The sequence below is a fragment of the Aotus nancymaae genome, unplaced genomic scaffold (genome assembly GCF_030222135.1).
Source record: "Aotus nancymaae isolate 86718 unplaced genomic scaffold, 86718_ANA_hifiasm-v0.15.2.pri h1tg000016l, whole genome shotgun sequence".
Lineage (NCBI taxonomy): Eukaryota > Metazoa > Chordata > Mammalia > Primates > Aotidae > Aotus > Aotus nancymaae.
In genome coordinates, this window is record NW_026988428.1 from 51,955,897 (window position 1) to 51,968,153 (window position 12,257).

General features: G+C 42.5%; 1 long non-coding RNA gene across 1 annotated transcript; it reads right to left on the reverse strand.

Annotated features, from left to right (window-relative positions):
- Window positions 1–772: 772 nt before the first annotated feature.
- On the reverse strand, window positions 773–5,091 carry LOC135275400 (uncharacterized). The gene is made up of 3 exons (XR_010343007.1): window positions 4,638–5,091; window positions 3,028–3,100; window positions 773–874 (listed from the first exon to the last, which is right to left on the reverse strand). It is a non-coding gene; the product is annotated as an uncharacterized LOC135275400 (long non-coding RNA).
- Between the last annotated feature and the right edge of the window lie 7,166 nt (window positions 5,092–12,257).

A 12,257-nucleotide genomic window follows, 5' to 3' on the forward strand; every position in this document is an offset into this window, starting at 1 on the left:
CCTGTAGTCCCAGCTACTTTGGAGGCTGAGGTGGGAAGATCATCTGAGCCCAGGAAGTCAAGGCTGCAGTGCCCAAGCCACTGCACTCCAGCCTAAGCTGTGAAGTGAGACCCTGTCTTTAAGAAAAGAAGAAAAGAAAATGCTATTTAGAAACCAGTAGATGTTCTCTTTGCCGCTGAGCCATTATTGCTTCTAGGCTCTTACAGAGAACAGAGCCTATGCACGCACCCATGTGCGCGCGCGCACACACACACCCCCTTTAAAATCAGGAGTTCACATTAACACTTCCAATTCAAATTTAATATTATCAGATAGTCAGGAATTTATGATGAGGAGCAAGGATTTAAGTTGTCCGTGAGAGGTACATACAATATCTTTTTTAAAAATAATTCTTTTCAGCTAGGCACGGTGGCTCACACCTGTAATCCCAGCACTTTGGGAGGCCGAGGAGGATGGATCATGAGGTCAGGAGATTGAGACCATCCTGGCCATGGTGAAACCCCGTCTCTACTAAAATACAAAAAATTAGCCGGGTGTGGTGGTGCGCACCTATAGTCCCAGCTACTCAGGAGGCTGAGGCAGTAGAATCACTTGAATCCAGGAGAAGGAGGTTGCAGTGAGCCAAGGTAGTGCTACTGCACCCCAGCCTGGCGAAAGAGCAAGACTCCATCTCAAAAAAAAAAAAAATATTTTCTATACTATAATCCTACTTACAAAGAAAAACAAAACTAAGAAAAGAGAGAATAAATCTATCAACAACCTCACCCTTTTAACACATCCACTCAATCTTTTTATGTAAGTCCTTGGTGATTAGAGAGCTGAAGAGAGGAGCTTCCAAACAGGAAAGTACTGATCCCAATGTAGAATTTAGGACCTGAAATGAAAAATTTATATATGAACATTTCTCATCTTTCGGCTTCTCTTTACCCCATACTTTCTGGGTGCATAACCTTTTCACTGTCTCCGACTGTCAAAATCATATCCATCCTCAAGAGCTTTCCCCAACTCCCCCAGTGCAGTGTAGGCTTGCCTTACCTGCAGTGCATTTCCGGGGATCTGACACCACTTTTCACTTGATACCTTTTAGAGGTATATGCGGACCTGCCATATCTCCCTCCCTAACTAGTTCCCAGCTGCTTACAGTCAGGAACTGCATCTGGTTGTCTTTGTATTCTAAAAGCTCTTAGCTCAGTAACTCATATATAAGAAGCTTTCAATAAACATTTGCTACAAGAAATTCAACTGTGGAGGGTCCCAAAATGAATCTAGCAGGTTTGTACTATATTGTGCAGACCCTCACAACTGTTCTCCTAGATTAAAGGAAACTTTCCCCATGCCGCTCCATCTTTCACCCTGAAACCTTGCGCTTATGTTATTTCTAATTATTAGAGTTGCCTAGTAATATTTCTACTTTAAGGCTGCTTCTTATTTTCAAATAACAATTTTAAACACCTTTAAATGGAATATATTAGTTTTTTAAATGTAATTAGGTTGAGGTGTAAACAACATTCTAATGCTTTACAAGGGAGGTGACTGAATTGCCTCCTTTATAGGCTATAAAGAAAAAGACAATCTGGTGATATTTTTTAAACTCACCATGATAGAGACAGATGGATACATTATTGTAAGAGACCTAGAGGTCTCTTTCAGCTCTCAAATTTTCATTGAGCTATATAAATTTACACAGTCCCACCTGTCTTATGACTAAATTAAATTGGTTTGGAGCGAAACCTCATTATTGGCAAATGTAATAGTAATTTCAATAGTACTTGACAATACAGAAATTGGTTGGCCTCTATTTTCTTATCTACAAGGTGAGAAAGTTGAATTAATTGATCTCTATAGTCATGAAGCATTATAGTTATGAAACACCACATAAATCTTTTGGGAGTCTATTATTGCTAAGATACATGCTTTCTATGATATTGATTAGAATAATTTTTTGGCTCCTAAATCTTCCTCTTAGCTGATAGATTTTCTAAAGAATAAATTTACCTTTATTGAATACCTTTAAATTCTTAACACATGTACTATAGTAGGGGAAAAGGAAAAAGGAAAAACAGACATATTGAAAGAACGTTAAACACAGGTTTGAATACCAACTCTGTTGCTTACAAACTATATGACATTTGGCAATTTACTTACCCTTGATGTAACAGACTGAATGTTTGTGTCCCTAAAAATTCATATGCCAAAACCTAATCTCCAATATGATAGTATTTGACAATGGGGTCTTTGGGAGGTAATTAGATCATAAGGGTGGAGTCCCTGTGAATGGGATTAGTGCCCTTATGAAAAAGACTTGAGAGAGCATCCTTTCCCCTTCCACTATGTAAGACCACAGAGAGAAGAGGCCTGTCTATGAACCAAGAAGTAAGCCCTCATCAGACACCAGCTCAGCTGGGGCCTTGATTTTGGACTTCTCAGACTCTAAAACTGAGAAAAATAAATTTCTGTTTATTTTAAGCAACCTTGTCTATGGTATTTGGTTATAGCAGCCTAAATGGACCAAGACACTTGGTATTTCCATCTAAAATTAAATAATTCCTATTTTGTGGTATTGTTATAAGGTTAAATTAGATAACCTAAAAGATAGCCCCTGGCATACCACCTGGCAAATTGTAGATAATGAATAAATGTTTATTGAGATGCCCCTTACTATAGATTTGGTGGAAAGTGGTGGTTGGATATCCCAGGTCAGATTGTCCATTGTAATCAAGGGGTTTTTGTTTGTTTGTTTGTTTGTTTGTTTTTTGTCAGCATCAGAAATTACCATGGCTAGCTTAAACAAAAGGAAATTTACTAGGAGGATATGGGAGAGTTCACATGAAAGGGAAGGCTAGAGAACCAGGCCAGCAGATGACAAAAAGTAAAGACATGTCAGGGTTTGTGTGGTGAGAATATTTCAGTAGTCTAGACAGAGTGTTGCTTCATCTAGTGTTATTAGAATAAGTGAGATTTAACTATTTTCAGTCTCTGTCCCACTGATTGAGATTCAGGTCCCTTTTAGATTAGCTTGGGTCTTACCGTTTCCGCGTGGCTGGGGGAAGTCAGGGAAAAACAGTCCCACCATTCACAACCAATGGGAGAGAAGCAATTCCTGAAAAGGAGAATATTAATGTTATTGCCAAAAGATAGTGACTAGATACAGGACTGCCAAAATTACAAAATATAAATTGCCACTAATCCCCAACACTTTTGTATTGTGGGAATCTATGAAGTATTTGGGACTGGAAAGTACTATATAGAAGAGCTTCTAGAACTCCCCAAAACACCCAGCTCCTGCAGGTGCAAAAGTTACCAGCTGTGGATTGAACTACCTTCCCCGCTAGTCTGGAAGGTTCTTCTCAAAACGGACAGTTGTACCCTAGTTGTGCGGCTCTGTAGCCCCTCTCTCTCCTTTATCAAATCCTGTGACATAAGCCTCCATCTCCTCATCACCCGTTCATCATCAAAAACCCTGCGCCTCACTGGAGCTTTAAACTCAAGTCTTTGCCTGTATGAAATTTCTGGCTACCAACGTAGTTAGTCTTCTGAATCTTTGCAACTAACATTTTCTCTTTGATATTGTAGTTTATTTAGTTGAGGTGGTATCTATGTTACTCACCTCATTATGCTTCAGAGTGTGTGTGTGCACATGTGTGCGTGTGTGTATTTCAGAGTAAAATGAAATGTGTGAGCAGAACATTTTCATACCACTATTTACTATTGAGTCTAATGAGTGTAATACAGTCTAATATCATGCATCCTAGAGATTATTATAAGACAGAGTTACAAAAAAGAAAAACCTCATCATAAGCCAGTGAGAAACTGACAAGTACCCAGGGATCTGGTTTCTAGTTCAGCTTTGCCACAAATAATCTAGGCTGCCATAGACTCTACTTATCTCTCTGGGCTTGCATTTTCTCTGTATAAAATTAGAGGCCTGGACCATATCTGGTCTCTAAATCTCTCCTTGCTTTTACATTCTATGACTCCAAACAAGGTACAGCCAGACCCTCCATGAGAGCTAAAAAGAAAAGCTAAAGCAAAGCAAGGGGACAGATGGGACCAGGGCTGTAGTTGAGATGCCACAGTCAGGAAAGGCCTCTCTGGGGAAGGGACAGTAGAACAGAAGCTGAAGGAAATGAGGGGGTAGACATGTGAATATCTAGGCTAAGAGCACCCTAGGCACAGCCTTTCTCTGATGGTACACAACACTCTACTCAGCATGATAAGAACTTTCATCCTCTAACGGATTTCCCATCTCTGTCAAGTAGGAACAATGCATAGAGCGAGATAATGCTAAAGACAAATCCCACACAAAATGGATGGGGCACAATAGGGACCGATTGGTGCCCAGGACTGAGCTGCAGTCCAGAAGTCATGCTGTAGAGGGTAGGGATGGTCAAATCCAGTTAAGCAGATCCAAAACAAGTCATTGGCTTAAAGGGATTGCTGAAGAATGGCACACTGGACTTAAATGGGTGGGGGAAAGAGAAAAGCTGAAATCCTAAGAAGTCAAGTTGTAAACCAGAAATTGTCGCAGAATGATGTATTTTGAACCAAGAGTAACGACCCGTAGGAGAATTATTACATCAATTTAATGGGTCATGACCCATGTATTTTTAAATTATATTAGAAGAGAATGAACTTACCAGACTGTATCACATAGAGAAAGGGCAAGTGATTGTTCCATGAAACATTTTTTTTCTGTTGTAAACATATATATGTTGAGTCAATTTTGTAAAACTTACTTCTCACTGTGAATGATGATTTTTTAAAAAACGTTAAAGCCAGTAGCCTAGAAAAAATTCCAGGTATGGAACAGAGGCCAGGGGCAGTTTTTCATTTAAAGATTTAGTGGATGGGCTGGGTGCAGTGGATCATGCCTTGGGAGGCCAAGGTGGGAGGACTGCTCCAGTCCAGAAGTTTGAGACCAGCACGGGCAACAAGGTGAAACCGCATCTTTACAATAAAATGCAAAAATTTGCCAGGTGTCTGTGATGGCGCATGCCTGTGGTCCCACCCACTCTCGGGCTGAAGTAGGAGGATCTCTTAAGCCTGGGAGGAGGATGTAGTGAGCTGAGATTCACAACACTGCCTTCCAGCCTGTCTCGAAAAAAAAAAAAAAAGAAAGAAAGAAAAAAGAAAAGAAATTAATTCTCTAGATATAGAGCTTTTTAAAAAAATGTTAGATATGAGCAGAATCCACAAATGAAAGACTTCTGCTCCCCCACCCTTTGCAACAACAAGGGACCAGGGGACCCCACCTATCCACCACCCTTTGTCACCACTGTCACCACCGCCACCACCCACAAAAAGAACAGCCTGATCCCTGACAAGCTGGGTAATGAATTGCCTGTAAACTAAAAGAGAGAAAACTCAAATACCCACCAGAATATGAGAATATCAAGTAAATGAAGCTGACCAAGCATAAGAAAAATGGGAATGGTGGGGACTGGGGTGGAGGAAATACATATGCCCTGCCCTGCCCAAGAGGGGCAGCAGTGACTCAACTCTCAGCCGCTGTTGTGGTGCAAAAATGTGGGCCCAGTGTTGTCAGATCTTGGTCTGTTTTCAAGAGAAACTGGAAATCCAGGTTTTTATAATGAAAAACATTTTAAAACACTGGGTAAGCCAAACAAAACATGTCTGAAGGCCTAAACACACTCACACTACACCGAAACGTGAATAGCTGCTGTCTGTGGGTGGTGATACTTGGGGTCACTTATATTTTCATTTTTCCATTTCACTGCATGTTTCAGAATTTTAACAGTGAACATCATATTACTTTTATAATGAGAGAAAAATGAAGGTTGTTAAATATTTAAAACTGCTTTAACTAAACAGGTAGACATTTGAGTTTTCTCTTTTTTTAGTTTACAAGCAATTCTTTACCCATCATTTCAGACACCAGGCTGCTCTTTCTGTGGGTGGTGGTGGTGATGGTGGTGACTAACAGCGATGGATAGGCAGGGTCCCCTGGCCCCTTGTTGTTTTATCCTGCATTGAGATCAGGATAAAACAACAAATGTTACAGAAATTTTCTCTGGGTGAATGTTTACATGTGACTAAATTTTTATGTTATGCTTTACAACAAAAGTTTGCAGTACATCACAAGTAATTTTAGCCTAACTACAGCAATTAGGTTTGAAAAAACACCTCAGGTTTGCTGATTCGAGGTTTGTGGTCAGTCTCTTTAGTTATTGTTTGCCATCAGGATTTATTAAAGCAATTGCTTGTTCCATAATATTAGTCTCATTTCTACTTTAAGTATTTAGCCCAGATTCCATAATATGTGAGTCTTCTGGATTCTGGCTAGATGTTGGAAAAAAAGAACAGGCAATTCATTCCCCCCGAGTAATTATAGTATAGTCTACTACAGAGAGTGGTTAGAGTGGTTATGGGTACTAAGCGAGTTAAAATTTATAAAGCACTTTGGATAGGTGCTTGGCACAAAGCAGGTGTGAAATGACTGTTAGCTGCCATTGTTATTATGACTGCTGTTAGCATAGTCGTTTTACTATTATTCAGGAAGTGACAGTTAAAATGATCATTTCTTGATAGGGAGTGGAGGATGCGTGGGATAGAAAGAAAAAAAGGAGGTTTGGAAGGGGAAGAAAAGATAGATGAGGCATTTCTAATTTGCCATTTCTTAACTTAGAAGACAAAAAAAAGGAGAAACTGAAAAAATTTCGAATATGACAAATCTGGAGGAGGGTCAAGATGGAACTGTAGGCCCAGGCTTAGGACATTGTTGGTGGCATCCAGCAAAGTCCTGTCCTACGGAACTACTAGATCGTGACTTTTCTAACTATAGATGATAAACCCATTCCGGGTCATGCAATTAATTTAGTATGTGACAATCAGCTTTTTTTTTTTTTTTTTTTTTTTTTTTGAGATGGAGTCTCACTCTGTCTCCCAGACTGGAGTGCAGTGGTGCGACCTTGCCTCACTGCAACCTCCGCCTCCCAGGTTCAAGCGATTCTCCTGCCTCAGTCTCCTGAGTAGCTGGGATTACAGGCATGTGCCGCCACACCTGGCTAATTTTTGTATTTTTAGGAGAGATGGAGTTTCACCATGTTGGACAGGCTGGTCTCCAGCTCCTGACCTCGTGATCCACCCACCTCGGCCTCCCATGTTGTTTTATACAGAGGTATGTATAGGTGGCAGTTGTGGAGGTTAAAATTTTTTGAAAGCTACTTTACTAGACCAAAGTTGAAACCTTGGCTTTATTTTCCGCATTGAGCCACCTCTGTAAAACAGAGAAAGAAAATGTGTGTGTGTGTGTGTGTGTGTGTGTGTGTGTGTGTGTGTGTACATTCATGTGCATATGACTATGTGCATGTAAACATGTAATTATCCTGAAAGAATTTCAGAAAAAGGGACCAGGTGGTGCGGCTTACACCTGTAATCCCAGCACTTTGGGAGGCCAAGGCTGGAGAACTGCTTGAGGTCAGAAATTCAAGACCAGCCTGGCCAACATAGGAAGAACCCATTTCTAAAAAAAAAAAAAAAAAAATTTTGGGACAGAGTCTCGCTCTGTCGCCCAGGCTGGAGTGCAATGGCATGTTCTTGGCTCACCGCAACCTCCGCCTCCTGGGTTCAAGCAACTCTCCTGCCTCAGCCTCCCAAGTAGCTGGGATTACAGGTGCGCACCGTCATTCCTGGCTAACTTGTATATTTTTAAGTAGAGACAGGGTTTCACCATGTTAGTCAGGCTGGTCTCGAACCCCTGACCTTGTGATCTGCCAACCTCAGCCTCCCAAAGTGATAGAATTACAGGCGTGAGCGGCCGCACCCAGCTAAAAAAATTTTTTTTATTAGCCAGGCATGGTGGCATGCATCCACAGTCCCTGCTACTAGAGAGGCTGAGACAGGAGGGCTGCTTGAGCCCAGGAGTTTGAGGGTGTGGTGAGCTTTGATCACGCCACCCATTCCAGCCTAGGCAACAGAGTTAGACCCCACTTCTAAAAATAATAATAAAAATAGATAAAAATAAAACAAGAACTTCAGAAAAAGGTACTTTTTAAGTAGAGAGAAGAAATCTCCCACTCCCCAAATGTTTATTCCAAGGGTAAATTTTTCAATACTAATAACTAGTGTTTATTGAGACCTTACTGCATGCCAGGCACTGAGCTAAACACTCCACATTTAATCCTCCTAACAACCCTATGAGGTGAAAGTAAACACCAACAATACAAAGGCACCCCAACAAACACTACAGATTTAAAATCTGCAGATAGCAGATAACCCTCCCGCCCTGACTCCTCTCTCTGTCTCCCCCAGCCCCACCCTACCCACCCTCTCTCGACCTTTCTCTCTCCCCATTTCATATTTCTGGAAAAGTAAAGAAGAATGGTCAAAAAGAAGGGAAAAGGGAAAAGAAAAGCCTGGAAATAAAACAGATGGGACAAGAGGAGAAGAGGGGGGAGGGAGGGAGGTGATCAAAGGAGAAAGGAGGAGCGCATTGAGCATAGTCGGTGAGGTACCATATGCCTCCAATAAAGTCTTATTTTGAATACAAAACCTTGCATGGGACTCTTGAAGAGTGCTCAGTCTTTAGGGTGGAGCTGAGAAGGGCAGAGGAGCGTAGTGTGCCAAAACAAAGTCCTCATTCTGCTCAAGGTCAGCCTTGACACACACTCATCCCATGTGGCATGAACACCAGCTACAGACTGCTTCCATGAAAACCAGTATTGAGGATCTGATATTACCATCTGTGCGGGGTAGCCTAGAGTCATGCATTTCCTCCTCTCAGGAGCCCTCTGTAGCCATTGGATTTCTGTGATGTCCGCCAGCAGGCTTTGGCTCAGTGTTAATGACTTTGTTCCCTTTGAATTCCTGTGAGATTTTATTCCTTTTGGTGCCCAGGGGTTGTGTGCCACAGTGATTTCTGCCAGTAACACTTCTGCTGTGATAAAAAGAAACTGCAGGGAAGGCCTGCTGCTTGTCCTCTGCCGGATGCTGCTACCCAACACAATTACTCATACTCGTATTCAGAGAATGCGAGAGAGTGATTCTGTTTCCAGGGCCTCCATCCCGAGACTTTAGTGTCTAATAAACCAAGAACACAAAGCCATGCACGAAGCATGCATCATCACTACCTGGAAAAGGCACCTTCTGGCTAGAGCCAAATGGACTCACCATGTCTGGATAGACAAAAATGTTATGCTCAGCAACCCAGCTCTCTCTTCTTCCCAATTACGAGACAGACCAACCACGTTACTGCTAGACACCAGCATTGTTGCTAATGCTATCATTTCAATTATGTTTTGAACTAGGGTTTTGTTGGCTTGCTTGCTTCCCCCTCCCCATCTCCCTCTCTCCAATAAAGGAAGAAGCCAAGGTAGGAAAATACCTACTTGAAATGTTCATGAAATGTTAAAATTTCTACTTTACCATGGAAAGCCAGATTTTAGACACTATTACTTATGCTGGCTCAGAAACTCAATTTTTAACCTTTCTGACCCCAAAGAAATCACAGAAGTATCCCCCTTCCTTCTGTATCTTCCACCCGTGTGTCAATGACACTCTGAATGCAGGACCTTGTACTGCTTTGGGCCTGAGAAGACACAGGAAAAAACTTCAGGATGATCGCTCTCAGCAAACTAACATAGGAACAGAAAACCAAACACGGCATGTTCTCACTCATAAGTGGGAGTTGAACAATGAGAACGCACGGACACAGGGAGGGGAACATCACACACTGGGGCCTGTTGGCAGGTAGAGGGCAAGGGAAGGGAGAGCATTAGAACAAATGTCTAATGCATGAGGGGCTTAAAACCTAGCTGATGGGTTGATAGGTGCAGCAAACCACCATGGCACATGCATACCTATGTAACAAACCTGCACATTCAGCACATGTATCATAGACTTAAAAAAAAGTGACCAGAAACAAATATTTCTTTTTTCTTTTTTTTTTTTTTTTGAGACAGAGTCTCGCTCTGTCCCTAGGCTGAAGTGCAGTGGCATAATCTCTGCTCACTGCAACCTCCGCCTCCCGGGTTCAAGCAATTCTCACTCAGCCTCCTGAGTAGCTAGGACTACAGGCACATGCCACCACATCCAGCTAATTTTTTTTGTATTTTTAGTAGAGACAGGGTTTCACCATGTTGGCCAGGATGATCTTGATATCTTGACCTCGTGATCCACCCGCCTCGGCCTCCCAAAGTGCTGGGATTACAGGGGTGAATATTTCTTAAAATAAAAAAATTTTTTTTTTTAAACTTCAGGCTGGAACACCAAAATCTGATTTCTGATCTAGCCTTTGAAAGCACCCCAGGCCAGGCTCAGTGGCTCACACCTCTAATCCAAGCACTTTGGGAGGCCAAGGTGGGTGGATTACTTGAGGCCAGGAGTTCTAGACCAGTGTGGTCAATGTAGCAAAACCCTGTCTCTATTAAAAATACAAAAATTAGCAGGCATGGTGATGCACACCTGTAGTCCCAGCTACTTGGGAGGGTAAGGCAGGAGAATTGCTTGAACCCGGAAAGCAGAGGTTGCAGTGAGCCAAGATCGCGCCACTGCACTCCAGTCTAGGTGACAGAGCAAGACTCTGTCTCGAAAAGGAAAAGAAAGGAAAAGAAAAGAGAAGAGAAAGAAAAGGAAAAGGAAAAAGAAAAGAAAAGGAACCACCCAAAAGAGTCTCAAGGTTTATAACGGAGCAGCAGAAAAAAAGTTATCAAGTCAAAATGAATTTGGAGCTGCTTTAATTAAATGCCTTTTAGCATTGTGTTGAAACAGATGAAGATTTTGTTACAAAATCAAAAAACAAGTGATTCTCTAATCTTGTTTTTGTTACCAGCTTCCCACTGACCTACTTTTAAATTGCGCTAAAAATGCGGCCTCCCCCGCTCCCCTTCCTTCCTGTCCCCTTTCCTCCTGACCTCTGTGCCTCTTCTCCCTTCTGGTTCTGTCTTCCATGGGCTTCTTCTTCTCCTCCCACTTATCTCTGGGAGGGTCTCAAAGCTGGTCTTCATGTTCTCTTCCTCCTTCTCCCTGCTGATGAGAACCCCAACCTTGTGGCTTCCCTGTGTATCTCCAGAAGGGAGATACCCAAATCTCTAGCCATGAATCTCGCGGATGTTCCAATCATCTGAGACCAAAGGGACCGCTGGTCCCCCTTTGCTGGGACAACCTCCATGTATGCTTCTTGCTGCAGCTTATTATTAATAGTGCAGTGGGCACTGTGGCTCACACCTGTAATCCCAGCACTTTGGGAGGCCGAGGTGGGAGGCTCACATGAGGTCAGGAGTTTGAGACCAGCCTGGCCAACATGGTGAAACCCAGTCTCTACTAAAAATACAAAAAGTAGCCGGGCGCGATGGCACATGCCTGTGATCCCATGTACTAGGGAGGCTGAGACAAGAAGATTGCTTGAACCTGGGAGACAGGTTGCAGTGAGCCAAGATTGCGCCACTGCACTCCAGCATGGGCAACAAAGCAAGACCTTATCTCAAAAAAAAAAAAAAGTGCCCACTTTCACTGTCACAAGGGTCTTGGACAATATATTATTTAGTCATTCTTCTAAAGAGCAGGATTTTCCCCTGAATATTTACTTGATCCAACATTTCCTCCCTCAGCTACTTTTTTTTCTGAAGCTCTGGCCTTCTTCCCAGCATTTGCATTTCTGTCAGTGCTTCTGACGCTCTTCCATCTTCCAGAGCCTGGAAGCCCTGGCCGGCATCCTGTTGACTCCTCCCTTCCCATCTCAGCCACGCAGAATGGTGACACTAAGGTCAAAGGAACTGGACACAACTCCTGACTGCATCACTTACCAGCTCTGTGCCCCTGTTCACCTTTGGTCTCTGCCTCAGTGCTGTCATTTGTAAAACAGTGAGAACAATACACTCCTTGAACAGTGTCACTGGAAGCATAAATGAGGCAGCTTCTGAAGGGTCACTGGGCACAGTGCCTAACACAGCAAATCGGACTGCTTCTTATTCATGCATTCATTCAACACATTTATTGAGCATCTACTATATGCCAGGCACTGTTCTAGGTCCTGGGGATACATCCATAAGCAAGATCAAAAATATCTGTCCTTGTAGAGCTCACATCCCAGTGCAGAAATCTGGCAATAAACAAATAAAGAGCTCCTATGTCAGGTAGTGATAAGGGCCGAGAAGAGAAAGCCAGACTTGTCTGGGAGTGGTGAGGTAGAGAAGGGCGGCTATTTTAAAAGGGTGGCTGAGGAAGTTGTCACTAATAAGATGACATTGAAGCAGACACTTAAAGGAGAAAAAAGGTAAAGGAATTATCTTGGCAGATAT